Source organism: Pinus tabuliformis, chromosome 7 (genome assembly GCF_031772625.1).
Source record: "Pinus tabuliformis cultivar Carrire ecotype Pingquan chromosome 7, CPIR1, whole genome shotgun sequence".
NCBI classification, from domain to species: domain Eukaryota; kingdom Viridiplantae; phylum Streptophyta; class Pinopsida; order Pinales; family Pinaceae; genus Pinus; species Pinus tabuliformis.
The window spans coordinates 1,958,951,727-1,958,968,726 of NC_142293.1; positions in this window are offsets into that span (position 1 = coordinate 1,958,951,727).

Below are 17,000 nucleotides of genomic sequence, written 5' to 3' on the forward strand. Positions count from 1 at the left end.
GTCATAAACTTGAAGAAGCACAAAATCATTTTTGAGAAAAAGTCACTCCGCGTGGTAGTATCGCTAGATCCTGCTGAAGGAGAGCGGTATACAGAACCAGTGCGCGACGACGATAGTGATGATGATCTCAATTGTATCTACAAGATCAATGCATGAGAGTAGGATTAGGTGAATCCAACAGCTGATGGAAGGATTTCGTGGGAGTGCGATAGCTTCTGCACCTCAGATTCAGATGAGGAAGTAGAACGATGGAAAAACTGGTTACATGAGGTAACCACGCTAAACTGCGATATGATGATAAGATCATTACATTGCATAGCAACAGAAGCAAGGGATCTACCCATATATGACGGATTGACATTAGTAGAGGAATTCCTGAACAACTTTGAAAGTGAGGTACCAAAACAACAACGGTTTGATGCTCTAAAATGGGGACTACGCATTATGCCTGCAAGTTGGTGGGATACGCACCAGCAGAGTTTCGAGGGTTGGAGCGACTGCAAAAGGATTCTTCTTATATGCTTTGGGAAACCCTAACCACCAATGAGAGCCGAGTTCAAGGGGTGAAACAGCTTACGCGCCCACCTTTCCAGATGGATACAGACATATGGTACGAAGCCCACACGCACGCGCATCTCTCTCACGATCACAAATTTGAACAACAAATGGAAGTAGGAAAGACAAAGTGTGCCAAGGATTATCCATGGTGAAGCATTCGATAGGGTGTGTGAATCACTAAACAAGGTTCACGAGGTGAGACGCATTGACTGGGACCTACGCATACCGACGGTTCGATGGGCATATAGGACCATGTGTAAAACCTTAAAAGTTACAACAATTCCAGGCTTACGAAAGAAAGAAAGGACTGTAATCAATGAGGAGCATGACAAGATGGACTCCCACATAATAGCACACGTAGGTGTGACAGTGCGCGGAGCCCAGAATGAAGAAAACACACATCTACATGAGCAAAATGTAGAAGAATTTATAGAACCATTCGACAGAGAAACTTTAGACTTCGTGAGCTTGAGGTGGATTGGGTATCGTTAAGGAAGAAAGGAATTTTAATAGACACAGAGGTAAAAAGGCTGGAAAATGAAATAATGGGAGAAATTCTCAACAACAGACCAAGGATAGCAAGGCAAGGTGGGTACAATCATTCGAAAAATTTCAGGTACTATCGTCGAGAATTAGTTAATCTGCTACCATGGCTAGGTCCGTATATCACCAAATGCAGTAGCCAAGGGAACGCACTACATAAAGAACAACATGCAATGCCGACCATCGTAGGGACAAATGAAGATTTTCTGTGGACTACATTGGAGGGTGAAATGAAGGCCTGCACAGGTAGTGCGACCACTTAACTAGCCGTAGGAATCATAGTCCTGGTGCTCCAGGCAGTTGAAAGGAAGCACGAGACTATAAAATATTTTGCCGAGGGGCTACGCGCTCTGGGAAGTGTGCGCAGTAACAAGATGTCACAGGTTTCACGACCGCACATGAAGGACAACGTTGCCACGCGGATAGGCTAGGGAGTGACTGTTGGTGTCACTATTGATGATGAGATGTCTGATTTGAGGCCGAATGGAGTGGGCGGCGGGAATTTAAGACGCAAATTATGGGCAAGATTTGCGAAAATATACCACCAAGAAAGCGTTGATGGCCTGGAATTGGGGAGGACGATTGAATTTGAATTAAAAAGGTGCTATAAAAATCTAGGGGCTAGCCATGAGACAATACTTGTTCACTTGAGATTTGAGCAGTTGATTAGAGCACAGAGTGTTGAGCGCCGAGCGTTATTCAAGCCCCTAAGTTTGCGAAAGACCACATACAGTTGAAACAAGATGGCGGCTACCAGGAGAGGTTTAGGATTTGAAGAAGGAAACATCAGCGAGGCTGCGCAGAACCCCATGGTACACAATGTTCCCGAAGGTACGGGGGTTACGCTAGAAATCCCAAAATAACCTCGGATGCTGAGACCAAAAAAAGATAAGAAGGCAACGAGACCATTCCACATGTCCCCAAGGAATCCGTGGTTCGATAAGCTCTCAATGGAAGAATAGGGTAAGGCTATCACCATTGAGACAGATGAAGAGGAGGAGGACCTACAGGCTCTAATTACTGAGGTAGAGGAAGCAAAGGATGTGGAGGAGGATATCCAGTCGGTGTGCTTTGCAGCAAAATTGCCCAAGTACGTCCCTCTGTGAAAAGGGAAAACTAAGATACCAAAGGATCTAGATGCCACAAAGAGTGCACTCCAGACCTTGCTCCTCCCCGATGGAATTGTGTTTAAGGGCTCGCACCTAGGCCGCGTGCCCACAATGAAGTTCGAAGATTGGGACCTCGTAAACAGCGAGAAGTTCCCACACTTAGAGACGGTGAGCCTCATGAAACAGAACACAGAGGGGCCAGTAATCATGTTAGAGCTGTGAACATGGCTGCGCGGTGTGGAGAAGGTCGGGTTGCTTCATCTTCTATGGATACCACACTTTTACCGTGCAGCCATCACAATTTTCGTCATCAAGCAGCTGCTTTGCGTGGTGCACGATGGGTACTTATGGCCAGAGGAGCCTATTTACATCATGGCAGACATCATCAATAGGATTTCTCGGCTTCCCTATAAGGGAAAGGACCCCATGACGATAGCAAGAAAAAGCAGTGATTTGGCCCTCGTGGAAGCCATGAAGGCCAAATACAAGCTTGAAAAGAAAAAGCAAGGTTATGCCATAACTAGCATCAAGGATAAAGGGGTGTGCATAGCCACCAACACTTGGCTGGGAAGGTAACGCGAAAATGCCACGCTGATGAAGTACCAGCGCCGGTAATTGCGTTGGCTGAACAATGTACGAAGGGGGTCCAGTTCAATTGGGCCAAGTTCCTTTGTAAAGAATTTTTGATCAACTGCAAGGAAGCCCAGGAGCAGGGTATGACCTTCCACTACACATTGATGCTCTTTTCCATCTTGTTGGTGGTGGGCTCCAGTATTGCAGCAATAATGTCGCAACTCCTGGGACTCCCTTCTTTACTTTTATCAACCCGGTAGTTCATAACAAACTTGGAAGCGACGGTGTTGTATGCATAAGTACTAGCTCTTGTCGCAACTGTCACTTGGTCAACTGGCACAAGTCCCCTAGGGGCTTAAGCCAACCTCTATGAGCTCTTAGAAGAATCTTTTTAACTGATGGATGAAAGCTAACTCAAAGGAAGCTAATCTACTTGCGGAAAGAAACTGAAAGCCAAAAAGTAACGCAAACCCTAGCAAACCCTAATTCTACCAGCCAGTCCTACTGATGCAAAGGAGAGAATTCAAACTACTGGAAGGGATGCCATTGCTTCTATGAAGGTAAAATACATGTGTCTAGACTACCTCTACCTGAAGAAAACATCTTTTTGTATTTTTGAATAAGTTATTAGAATTATCATGCATGTGCTTTTAACTAGCTTTTTACTGTGCAAGGGTGGATCAAGGAGGAGAAATGCTTGGAAAAGGTTGGGAAGGTTCAGAGAGGGTCTAAGGAGTCCCTAACACCCTTCCGAAGAGTTTCACAAAGCTTGGCTATCAAGAAACCTCATTTTTGAGCTTCTACATGAAGTCTGCAGGGGTTCTACAGGATGTTCAGAGATTTCTACAGGATGTTCAGAAATTTCTACAGGATGTTCATAAATTTCTACAGGATTTTTAAAAAGTGGATTTTAGAGAATGGGCGAGTGAGCGAAGATGCATGAATGGATAGGGAGGTAGGATAGGGGCCTGGAGTGACCCAGGGACTGGTGGATGGAGTGGTGAGAGGGTGTAGAAGGCTGACTTGGCTTAAAGAAGGCTAAGACAATGATGGAGCAAGAAGGTAGGGTTACATGGGCAAAAGGACAGGTGTGAGATGAGGAACATAGCTAGGAGATGGAACAGCTAGCTCTAATGAAGCTTAGGTAGATGCGAGAGTGGTAGAGATGCCCTGCACGGTGTACATTTAACCGAATCAACAAAGTCTTAAAAATAATCAAAGTCCTAGCTAATCTAATCTAACTGTCAATAAAACGAATGAACAACAGCTTTATTTGGAAAGAAGACCATGTACATCAATCATGCAAAGAAACATTTCAGAGATCTGAACCCATGGCTAACTTCTCCAAATGAAAACAGTACACTAAGGATTGCATGGTCAAGCAAACTAGTGTTTTTTGTTGGGGCAGCACTGTTTCTTCAATTCCAGCCCCTGATCCAATAAGGATGAGGTGAAACTGAGAGTGTTGTTGACCCTTTTCTTGGAGATTTTTTCTTGTTATTATCCTACTAATCTATTTTAAACATCTGAAGCAATTCTATTCATAAAGAGTGACCTATTTAACCAACACAACTAAATCTACCCAACAGAAATACGTTTCAAATGCATAAAAGGAAAACAACAATGCATAAGGGAAAGGTAACAGTACAAAAAGGAAGCCCTAGGCTCTCAGGTTGGGCCCAACCCGGAGAGTTATGGCTCCTATAGAAAACTCAGAGTTGATATAAAATCAGACTGCTTCTCATTATCAAAAAAATAGTCATACGTCAAGAGTTATGCCAAAATGGCTACAAGAGAACGAAGTAAAGCTAACATCACTGTAGTGAAAAATATGCAATGGTTTCAAAAGTCCCTTATGAAGGTTGAGGCCTTAACATTTATACACCACGAGGGCCCTAGCTGGCCTCCTAGATCTATGGGACTTGGCTATCCAAACTGTGAGTAGACAGCCCCTTCCAAAATCTGCCTGGCTGCTTTCTAGATCCGGTTTTGGTGGCCTTTGGAGCTCGGAGTTGGGGGTGAAGATCCCAAGGAAGGGCTATTTAATGCCATAGACAACCACCCTACAAATCATCACCTCAAGCTTGGCTATCTTCTAGCCCATGATTGCTCGGTTTTGCTCCAACATATGTCAAAAAACCTGAAATGAGCACGTGTTAGCCACCTAGGAATAGTGACTACCCTTATTCATACAAATGACATAAACATACTGAAAAATAATGCATAAGCTATGAAAAATGAAGGATTGAACAAGGACTGAACAAGGATAATTAGGCCAAATGAGCCCAACAAGTTATCAAATTTGGGGCTCATCATCACCCCCCTGCTAAAAGGGTTCCTCATCCTCTGAGCAACTAGTCCAGCTCCTCGTCTTTCATTGCTTTAATTGCCACCCTCACATCCCAGGCTTCTGAAGTAGTATCCTACTCACTGTCATGGAATCCGGCCTTCCTTTCCACCTCTTCCCACTGCTTATGCTCTTCTTCTTCTATGCCTCCTTCTAACAATCCCAAAAGCAAAGGTGGACTTAGATTGAGGCCTATCTAGCTGGCCTGGAGGTTCTACATAGACTTCTTGTAGAGAGGCACTCATGCCAAGGCCTCCCTCATTCTAGTTGGAGTGTGGTATTCCCTGATTTTGAGGCTATGGGACAATGTGTTCCACCTACGGGTGCAAGCATGAACACAATTGTCCCCTAATAATCGCTCCATATCTTCGAAGTGTGCTATAGCCTGAGCCTGCCGATCCATGTACTCTAATAAAGCCTGAGAGTTGGTTGCTAGGTGCTGGTGAGTGGATATCAATGCTGTGGGGTCCCCTGGCTCTACTCTAATCAACAGTGGTTCATGTAGTTCTCGGCTCATGACATTTTTTACCTCTTCCACTCTCTTTTCTTCGTGGTTTAACCATGAGGTCATTGCCATCAGTTGCATGTCCCCTACTGCTGTGTTGGGGTCCCATGAGGTTATGTTTAGAAGGGCCAAATTATGAAGGTAAAACTCTGAAAGCTTAGCCTTATCTTCCGATGAACTGTTGTTACATAAATCCATGAACTGCTAGGGGTTTTGGATTTGGGAGATACCCCTTTGTGCCAATGTGTTGATTTGGAATTGCAGCCACTGATCCCTTAGGTATAGGACATAGGATTTGGCCGGCTGCCTACATCGCAGAGCTTCCATTGCCCAACTGGCCATGCAAGCCAGTTGTGCCTCCTTTTCTTGCATCTCTTGTTTTAGAGATTGTATCTCTATGCCTGCCTGCAATTCACTTCCCTGTAGTTGCTAGTTTAGTTCCTCAAGATCAACTTCCATTCCTTCATTTTCTTGAGGTTCTGCTGTGGTGTCCTTGGCTGTTGTGTCCTCTTCTTTCCTCTGTCCCTGTAGCTGTAGCTGCTGCCTAAGCAGCTCATTCTCTTCTCTTAACTTGGCCTGTTGGGAGCTTTCCACATTCTGTACTCTTGCCAAATCCCTTTGTGTTTCCTTGAGCCTTTCCTCTAGAGGCCCTATATCTACTACCCCCTTGGATTTAGCGATCCTCATCCAAGTGTGGGTTCGTACTCTTTCTTCCTCTAGTGCTAGAAACAGCGGCACTGTGAATTTTTGAGGAATAATTTTTCCGGCCTCCAAAAAGTTATAATAAGAGCCTAGGCTGGGATGGGGGCTTGGTTCCATGATGACATCGATCTTCTCCTCCTCTTGTGGTGACTTGGCTACTCTTTCCTCCATCTGCTCAGTTTCCTTCAGCCTAGCCAAAGTTTCCAGTAGAACCGCCTCGACATCCTGTAGAGAGGCTTCTGAGTTCAATTTCTCCATCCTTTCCCTCCATGAGGATGTTTTCGGGCTCCCCCGCTCATATGTAATGGATGCCTTGGAGGGGGACCTATCCCTTGGTGTGGTAGGGGTATCCACAATTGTGATTGGCTCTTTTGATGGAGGCTGGGGTCTACCAATCTTAATTCTCACACTCCTTCTTTCTTTAAAATACAGAGGAGTCTCCCTCTTTCATTTTTCCTTTGGCTTGGGAGAGGTACCTAGGGTGGCTAGCGCAGCTCCTACCTCCCTAGCTAGAATATTGGCAGATTTCTCCTTCTGCTGTCCTTTTTCCAGACTTCCTGTAGAAAGTCCTGTAGTGGCTGGTTTCTGGCTTCCTGTAGAAGCAGATGGCAGTGTTTTAGCCTGCTTGGCTGAGGGTGCTTTTTCCTTTAGCTTGGCTGAGGCTGCCTTAGGGGTGCCCTCACTAGCTTGGACTTTCTCAGTCCTTTCTATGTTGCTCTGTAGTCTTTTCTCCCTGGGTGTTGGTGTAATTTTACCACCCCCTGTTTTGGCAGCTTGGCCTTTTTCTTGTGTTCCTTTCTATTTTTTCTTTGGTGTTTTGCCCGGGGTTTCTTGTCCTTTAGCTTTCTTCTCTGCCTGAGTGTGCTCCTTCTCCTTGCTGCTGCATGAAGTGAACTCCTCAGCCAAAATTTGGATGTCATCATCCTTAGACATATTCCAAAAAATTTCCCAGGAGAGAGGGACAGTGTAAGTGTGGAGTGCATCTTCCACGAGGAGCTTGATAAGCCCATGATGGGCTAACTGGTCTGGTGTCCCCTCTCTCAGTTTGGTGGCACACTCAATCATGGATTGCAGGAGGAAGTAAGGAATTCTCAATTTTTGTTCTGAGGGTAGGTCCATTTGGTGCCTGAGTTCTATGAGCAACCAGAAATGATAGCCATACACGATGCTCAATCGCCCCTCACACGTAATATACTTCATAATTTGGAGGTTGACTTCACTCTAGAATGGTTGTAGGCTAGTTCTTTGAACTCCATTCTTGTCCTCTGAAAATTGTTCCTCTGGCAAGAAGAACTCTTTTTTAGTTTTCTGACCCAATTTTCTCTCCTCCTTATCCCAGGGTACCCCCATCGGTAGATCAGTTACTCTGCTAATGAGCTGTGGGGTGAGTCTGAGGGTCAATCCTCTGAAGTTGACAATGGCCAATGTCTTTGACTTCGGCTTGAAGGACCTTAGGAATTCTTCTGACCCGGATCTTGGGAGGAGGCCCCCAAGATCTAAGAGATTGAAATGGATCTTGGGGTAGAGAGACCCCCAAGATCTGAAAACTTGAAATGCCAGAAGAAAAAGAGGAGAATTCCCAAAAAGCAACACCACAAAGAAACTTTTTATTAAAACTGACTGATCTAGATTTAAACAAGAATGCAATAAAATACAGAGATAACCATAAAGACAGATATGCAACGGAAATAATACTTCATTTCATTACTGTAAAATACTGAAATATGCTTACAAAAAGAAATGGAAATAAACCAGCTAGAGCGATGGTAGCTTATCTTTGAGAAGAGATGTGGTCGCTACATGCCTCTGAACTGTAAAGGCTACATTGTGGCGAACAATCTTCTTTTACAAAATGTGACTTGTTACTTATAGTATTTTTCAGTTACAATACCACAGGTCAATTCCATGGGTGAATGAATACCATGGGTGGATTTCACAATACCACGAGCCAATTCCATGGGTGAATGAATACCATGGGTGGGTGTCACAATACCATGGGCACTTACCATGGGAGAATGAATACCATGGGTGGATGTCACTTACAACACCATGGGTGGATGCCATTTACAATACCATGGTAAATTCCATGGGTGAATGAATACCATGGGTGGATTTTACAATACCATGGGCGGATGCCATTTACAATACCATGGGTAAATTCCATGGGTCGATGAATAGTATGGGTGGATGAGTACCATGGGTTGATGCCATTTTCCATTCAGATCATTCCTCCCTCCTTAAGAAGCAATGGTTCCCATTGCGTAAAGTTCCCTCTTGCAAAGCCTTTGTTGAATATGAAGAGCCACTAAAGATAAGGGTTTTATGTGGTTAACCCAAAACCCTGGTAAACGAAGATCCGAGGATAGAGATACCTTGTAATGCTTGTGACCAACTATGATTCTGACAGTGTGCGGCCTAGCAAATGGACTTCGATGACAAGGATTTTATGCGGTTGAGCCATAACCATGATGTTGGTTGCTAATGAAGTAGCAGGTGTCTATATTGCCTGGGGTGGGAGGCAACATCTCCAAATAACCCAAGCCGAATGCTGCTATGTTGAAACTGATGAATGTGAAGCAGGTGCATACTAAAGTGGGGTGGGATGGCATGTCTCCAATGGGAACCCACTCCGAATGTTGCTCCAGAATTAAAATGGACATAATTCGGCCAATATAGCTGAGAATATTTATTATAACCTATTTTTAGAAGCAGAAGGATCATTTTGCATCTTCCCATGTGCTGGAAATCCTTATCTGGACACTCTGAGATCTCAGATTCACGCTACAACAGTTCCGCTGTCACAAAAATTTTGATAAAATAGCTGATTTTAAATCAGCGATATCTCCCACATCCGAACTCCAATTCGACCCATTTTTTTTTTGAAATTGGGTTAATTTTCAAGAGGAATCTAGATCAGGTATTTGTTTTTGTAAATTTTGTACCAAATGTTTCAGATTGGATCTTCAAAGTCGCCGCCCAAAAAAAAATTCCTGCAAAAAAATTGAGACTGAAATATGCATGAAACCCTCATTCCCATGGAATCGTAACCTGCTCTGATATCACTGATCTGGATCTTGGGAGGAGGCCCCCAATATCTAAAATATTGAAATGGATCTTGGGGTAGAGAGACCCCCAAGATCTGAAAACCTGAAATGCCAGAAGAAAAAGAGGAGAATGCCCAAAAAGCAACACCACAAAGAAACTTTTTATTAGAACCGACTGATCTGTATTTAAACAGGAACGCAATAAAATACATATATAACCATAAAGACAGATATGTAGTGGAAATAATACTTCATTTCATTACTGTAAAATACTGAAATATGCTTACAAAAAGAAATGGAAATAAAGCAGTTAGGGCGATGGTAGCTTATCTCTGAGAAGAGATGTGGTCGCTACATGCCTCTGAACTGTAAAGGCTACATTGTGGCGGACAATCTCCTTTTACAGAATGTGACTTGTTACTTATAGTATTTTTCAGTTACAATACCACAGGTCAATTCCATGGGTGAATGAATACCATGGGTGGATTTCACAATACAACGGGCCAATTCCATGGGTGAATGAATACCATGGGTGGATGTCACAATACCATGGGCACTTACCATGGGTGAATTAATACCATTGGTGGATGTCACTTACAATACCATGGGTGGATGCCATTTACAATACCATGGGTAAATTCCATGGGTGAATGAATACCATGGGTGGATTTTACAATACCACTGGTGGATGCCATTTACAATACCATGGGTAAATTCCATGGGTCGATGAATAATATGGGTGGATGAGTACCATGGGTTGATGCCATTTTCCATTCGGATCATTTTCTGCAATTTCGTCATCGTGACCTTGAAGCTTGTCATAGAATGACATGCAGTGTGCACGGGAAAACGAGTCCACCACCTAAGGTGTTTCCCGTAATTTCTTGCAAATAAATATTTCTAGTTTTCCTAGTTTGGGTTTTTAGGATAAAATATATTTGTTTTCCATTGGGCATGTGGCAAGTGAGAGACGCATATAGGATGGGTTAAGTTTGTCGGCTCATGTTGGAGTTAATCATTCTTTTCAACCCCATGAAGATTAATAGTGCATATTTGAATAGGTGTTTGATTTGAATTCATTTCAATATAACCTATCACTTGCAACAAGAACGATGAGGCCTTAAAAAGTTCTAAAGAATATGTCCAAGAATCGATCTCAAAATTTCAGCATGTCCTCATTGGAAACCAAAGAATTTTGATTATCACTTGGCAAATGGTATTTTAGAAGAGAAAAAAAATCAACATCTAAGTAATCAGATTGAAGCTTTTCCTTACATATTTAAACCACATGGAGATTAATAGTGCATATTTAAATAAGTGTTTGATTTGAATTCATTTCAATATAACCAATCACTTGCAACAAGAATGATGAGGACTTAAAATTTCTAAAGAAGATGTCCAAGAATTTCAGCATGTCCTCATTGGAAACCAAAAAATTTTCATCATCTCTTGGCAAATGATATTTTAGAAGAGAAAAAAATCAGCATCTAAGTAATCAGATTGAAGCTTTTCCTTACATATTTAAACACACAAGAAACATTTTTACATTTCTCAACTCAAAAATGTGGCTTTACAATATTTAAAAAAACAAGTAGCAAGAAATGAAAGACAAACACACTTTCACAAGCAAAACCCCATTCACATATTTATAAATAAAATAATGAAGATTAAACACCCTAGGAAGGCATTAGGAAACCCCTTCTCTGATACTATATAAAATCCTTTTTTTATTAGTCACATTTTATGAAATATGCACAAAAAAATTCATATATGTGTATGTGTGGAGGAGGTGTAGATTTAGTTAAAGATAACTATGATAATCGAACAAATAAATTATAAAAATTTGTGTAAATAATTTTCTCATTGAAAAAATGCTTATTAAAAAAATCCAATTATAATAAAACTTCTATTTTATTAAAAAATATTTAATAAGATTAATAGTAATCATATAGTTAATTTTATTTACTATTTATTTTTAGTAATAATATTATTTGTAATAATAAAATTAATTTCATTCGTAATTTCTTTTTATTTGATTTAATTTTTTTCTTTCTATATTGTATCTTATTTATATTTTGGAATAATTAAATTTGATTATATCATATTTAGGACTTTCTTTAATTAAAAATATATATTAATAATAATTTATTTATTTTATTATTTATTTCCAATTTTTATTAGCTGTTTTTATATTATTAAAATAATAATAATAATAATAATATTATTATTATTATTATTATTTGAGTCAAAATAACCTTTATATTTCAATGGCTAGTAAACATATCTCTACATCTATTTAATTTGGTGCCAAGATTTGGTTCCTTATCTTGTCCTCAAGATGAACCACACTAGTTGGTTCTAAAAACTTCGACTATATTGTCTCCTATAAAATTATGATCGAAAGATTTCTTTTCATACAAATTATAGATCACAAAAACCTAAATTGATCACAATCTAATTATAATAATAATAATTATTTGTCATTATAAACAATGTAATTTTCCGAAATAAAAAAATACATATTTGTAAGTAAAGTCTCACTTTAATATCACAACTACCTCTCTAGCCTTGCAAGTTTCTTACTGATTTCCAATTTCATAATCAGTCAAAGTCAAACTAAACTACTTTAAACATTACAATCACAACCATTCAAGTTTTCCACACTTTGAATTTTCTTTTTCACAGTTCAATGAAGGAGCCAATTCCATCCAAGTTTCTCATGCTTTAATTTTCTTTTTGTGTAGTAAATAGTAAACTCATTCCATGCCCTCAGACTTGTAAAACCAGCCTAGATCCATCTTAACCCAGATCTATCAAGTGCCGAGAGGTATCCAATCTCTCGAGGTGAAATCCTCTTTTTTGAGTGCAAAACTTGAGGAAAGGTTTTCACCTCGAGAGGTTTGATCCCTCTTGGCGCTTGATAGATCTAGGTTAAGACAGATCTAGGTTGGTTATATAATACTATATAATATCTATATTTGTATATATGTGTCTATTTCTTATTTCGTCTCTCTATCTCACCCCAAAAACATACTCTCTCTCTCTCTCTCTCTCTCTCTTAATTCCCTCCTGCTCTCCTCTCTCCTTCACTCTCTCTCGATCGCTCCCTTATCACTCCCTCCCTCTCTCACTCCAACTCGTCTCTCTCCTTCTCTCTCTTGATTCTTCTCTCTCCCTTTCTCTCCCACCTCCCTATGTCTCTCCCCCCCATCACTCTTCTCTCTGTTCCCTCCAACTCTATCACTATGTCCCTCCCTGGATCCTTCTCTCTCTCCCCTCCATGTTTGTGCCTCCCTCTCTCACTTGCCCTTCTCTCCCTGTCTCTCTCCCCTCCTCTCCTATCTCACTCACTCTCTCTCCATCTCTCCCTTTTCACTCCCTTTCTCCCTCTCCACCTATATCTCTCTATGTATTTGTTCTTTCCTCCCTCTCTCTCCCCCTCCAACTCCATCTCTCTCTCTCTCGCTCTCTCTCTCTCTCTCTCTCTCTCCATCACTCCCTTATCACTCCCTCTCTCTCTCACTCCAACTTTGTCTCTATCTCATTCTCTCTCCCTTTCTCTCCCACCTACCTCTATCTCCCCCCAATCTCTCTCTCTCTCTCTCTCTCTCTCTCCAACTCTATCACTATATCCCCCCTATATCCTTCTCTCTCTCCCCTCCATATTTGTGCCTCCCTCTCTCTCTCTTGCCCTTCTCTCCTTGTCTCTATCCTCTCCTCTTCTCTCTCTTCCCTCCTCTCATATCTCCCTCACTCTCTCTCCATATCTCCCTTTTCACTCCCTATCTCCCTCTCCACCTATATCTATCTATGTCTTTGTTCTCTCCTCCCTCTCTCTCCCCTTCCAACTCCATCTCTTCCTCTCTCCCTCTCTCCCCCTTCCCCTCTCTTCCCTTCACTTTGTTTTTTGTCATCGTTTGGATCCTTAGTTAAAATGGATCTATGTTGGTTCTTACCAATACTGTTTGTATTATATAAATTTCACATCTTTAAATATAAAAGTATTCTCATTTTTATTTTATTAAAACCTTAATTTAATTACTATGGGAATGTTTTTAGTAGTTGTGAGGATAGAGGGTTTAGATATATCTCAAAACTAATTATAAACCTTTTCCATTTAGCTTCAATTAAAATTATATTATAAAATCAAATTAAAATAAAATATTTTTATTGTGAAATAAGTTATGGTTTTTTGATATGTGATATCAATAAGCCATTGTATTGGCCCATGGTATAGTAACTATGCCTATTTACATATTAATAATATCCATGGTAAAGTGGTGGTAAATATTCATGGTTAAGAATCTTATGTTATAAAATATTTTGATTTTGAAATAAGTTATCATTTTTTGCATGTGTTATTGATAATCCATGCTTTTAGTCCATGCTATTGTAACTTCACAAGTTCATAATATCAATGGAAAAGTGGGCGTGAATATCCATGATTAAGAATCTTGTTATATTGTTATAAAATATTTTGATTGTGAAATTAGTAATATTTTTTGGGCATGTGGTATTGATAAGAAATGATATTGGCCCATGGTATTGTAACAAAGCTTATTTTTTACAAGTTAATAATATCCATGTTAAAGTGGGGATGAATATCCATGGTTAAGAATTTTTTTGTCTTGTTATAAAATATTTTGATTGTGAAATAAATTATGTTTTTTGGACATGTGGTTTTGATAAGCCATGGTATTGGCCCATGGTATTGTAACAAAGCCTAATTTTTACAAGTTAATAATATCAACAGTAAAGTAGGGGTTGAATATGCATGGTTAATAATATTGTCCTATTGTTATACAATAGTTTGATTATGAAATAAGTTATGGTTTGTGGTTTTGATAAACCATGGTATTGGCCCACGGTATTGTAACAAAGCCTAATTTTTGCAAGTCAATAATATCTATAGTAAAGTAGCGGTTGAATATCCATGGTTAATAATATTGTTCTATAGTTATAAAATATTTTGATTATGAAATAAGTTATAGTTTGTGGGCATGATAAGCCATGGTATTGTAACAAGTCCTATTCACAAGTCAATAACAATAACAAATTGAATTTTATTATTTTAATTACTTTAACTTTTTATTACTAATTGACCCAACATTTAAATGTTTGCACTCAACCGATCAATTTTTAACTTTTTTTTTTAATCAAGCCCACATTTAAAATTGTTTACATACTTACATTACAACTACACATCTACTCTATATGGGGCTCTAGAGCGCCTCTCTGCAATCAAAGAACATCTTTATCACAAGTGCAGATTCAATGTATCTACGTAACCTCGAACAAAGGGTTAGAAAAATAATAAATCATGCAAAACCTTATGATCGTTGGTGCAACTCTCCTCATCAAATTAGAAAATAAAATCTTGAGAGGAAAGCGTTGAGCTTTGTCTTGAGACACTGATGGAGGTGAAAACATTAAACGACCACATGTTGCTTATCGTCACTGTATGGATGAGGCTGCACCTATTACTAGATCAACCTATCTGGAGTGATTGTGGGCAAACCTAATATATAAATGGTAGTGATTTTCAACGTAATGTAATCTAGGTTTTGGAATCACTACTAGCTGGTTCAATACTAGTGTTGAGGGGAAAAACAACAATATCACTATTTATGGGTTTATCTAGTACAAAGGAGATTTAAATTCCTCTGATTGCAAAGCTTGTTCTCCTATGAATAAGGAAAACCTTCTTAAGTAATGCAACAACACTTATGGATTCATTTATTTAGATGTCTTCTTCTTACGTTATGACAATCATAATTTTTACAACGATTATGATGAGAGTAATAAAATTTGTAACAATAATATTGTAAATAGTCAGCCAGATCTCTTCGCAAATATTACCCTGAGGCTCTGTCAAAACTTATCAACAAAACTATGTGGAGTCGCACACCTTTTTCTACAGATAAATTCGAAACCAGTTATGCACAAATTTTAGAAATCTACAGCCCAGCCCAATGTTGGAATGATCTATGGCCAGAAAACTTCCAATCATGCATAGTTTCCAATCGGTCGATTTTATTCGGTCCTGGTTGGTCTAGCATATCCAGCGAGGGATGCAAAAATGGATCTCTTGGAGGATGCTACTTTAGTATGTATTGAATTTTGCGTTACGATATTTACAACTTTTTTAATGCTTCCATCATGCCGTCACCACCATTGCCCCTCACACTGCCATCGTCGTTGCCGCCACCACCAAAGGAAAGTCCTCCAGTATCTGGTATCTTCTTTCACATATAGTTTTCAATGATAAGTGGTAAGGTGATTTTGTTCATTTTATAAAATAAAAAAGCTAATTTACTAAGCCTTCAAGTGTGAATTTGCAGGAAGAAAGAGATCTAACTTAGTTGGGATAATTGTTGGCATACTAGCCATTGCGATCGGATTAGTTACATTCATAAGCCTTTGGAAGTGTAACTTTCTCTCTCGTCAAAAACCTTGGGAACACATTTCTCGAATTGAAGGTTCTAGAATTTCTAAATTGTTAGTGTGCGCTTGATATGCTTGTGTCTTATGAACTTATGAACTATTTCTTTACCGAAAAATAAATAGATGCCTTGTTAATGTTTTCTTTGGGGAAGGAGGAGAAATTGTCTTATCACCTAGTACAACTCATCTGAAACTTGTATTGAAGTATGACACACTGAAAGAGGTTGCATCCAATTTAATGAAGAAAACAAGCTTAGCGAGGGAGATTGTGGATCTATATTTAAAGTGAGAGCTTAATATCATTTCTTTCTATCAAATTAGGTATTTGGAATATGCAGGCTCCATGAAAAATAGAAATAATATTTAAATTCATTGATCTACTGTAGGGGTTCTAACATTTCCAAGAGAAGAAGCACCCAACAAATAATCTGAACATATCTTAGTTGATGATAAGAAATTGGGAGAAGCTAAAGAAACTGAGAATGTCACGATGGAAGAAACTCCAAAGACCCCTACTTCTCAACAATTCACGAGGGAAAAAAATAGGACAACCTCTATTCTGGTCTCTTTACACAGAAAAAGGAGAAGGTCAGCAAGGTTGACCAAACCTCGAGACTCCATAAAACTTTCAAAATAGTTGTTGGAAGAAGATGAAACTGAAACTCATGAGGAAGATCCCCCTCAAGAACAAGAAGTAGAAGTGGCCCAAGTCTTGGAGGGCCTAGAAAACATTTTGAATTCAATGGACCTAGAAGCTATTGCAAGTTATTCAAAGAAATATCCTAAACAAATTACATCACCTATACCTCTAGCCTCTCCTAATGACTCTGTTGCTACCTTTATTTTGGAACCTTTAGGAGAGATGAACATATTAAAGAATGTTTTGTTGATTTTGTTGCAAGAATTCAGGTACCGTCCCATTTCGTAGAGATATTGTATCCTTAGTAAAGTAAGAGACAAAAATCCAATAATGACTTTGTCAGGGGATCTTGGGATGGTAGAAGCCTCATTGAACCCATATTTATGGATATAATAGAACCTTCTCAGGAATTAGTGACTGAAAAACCAACAACCATTATTTTTGTTCCCTCTCTTCCAGTTACCTTAGCTAGAAATTTTACACAAAGAATTAATAGTGGACTAAGAAACAAATGAGAAGAAAAGGGTAGTGAAGA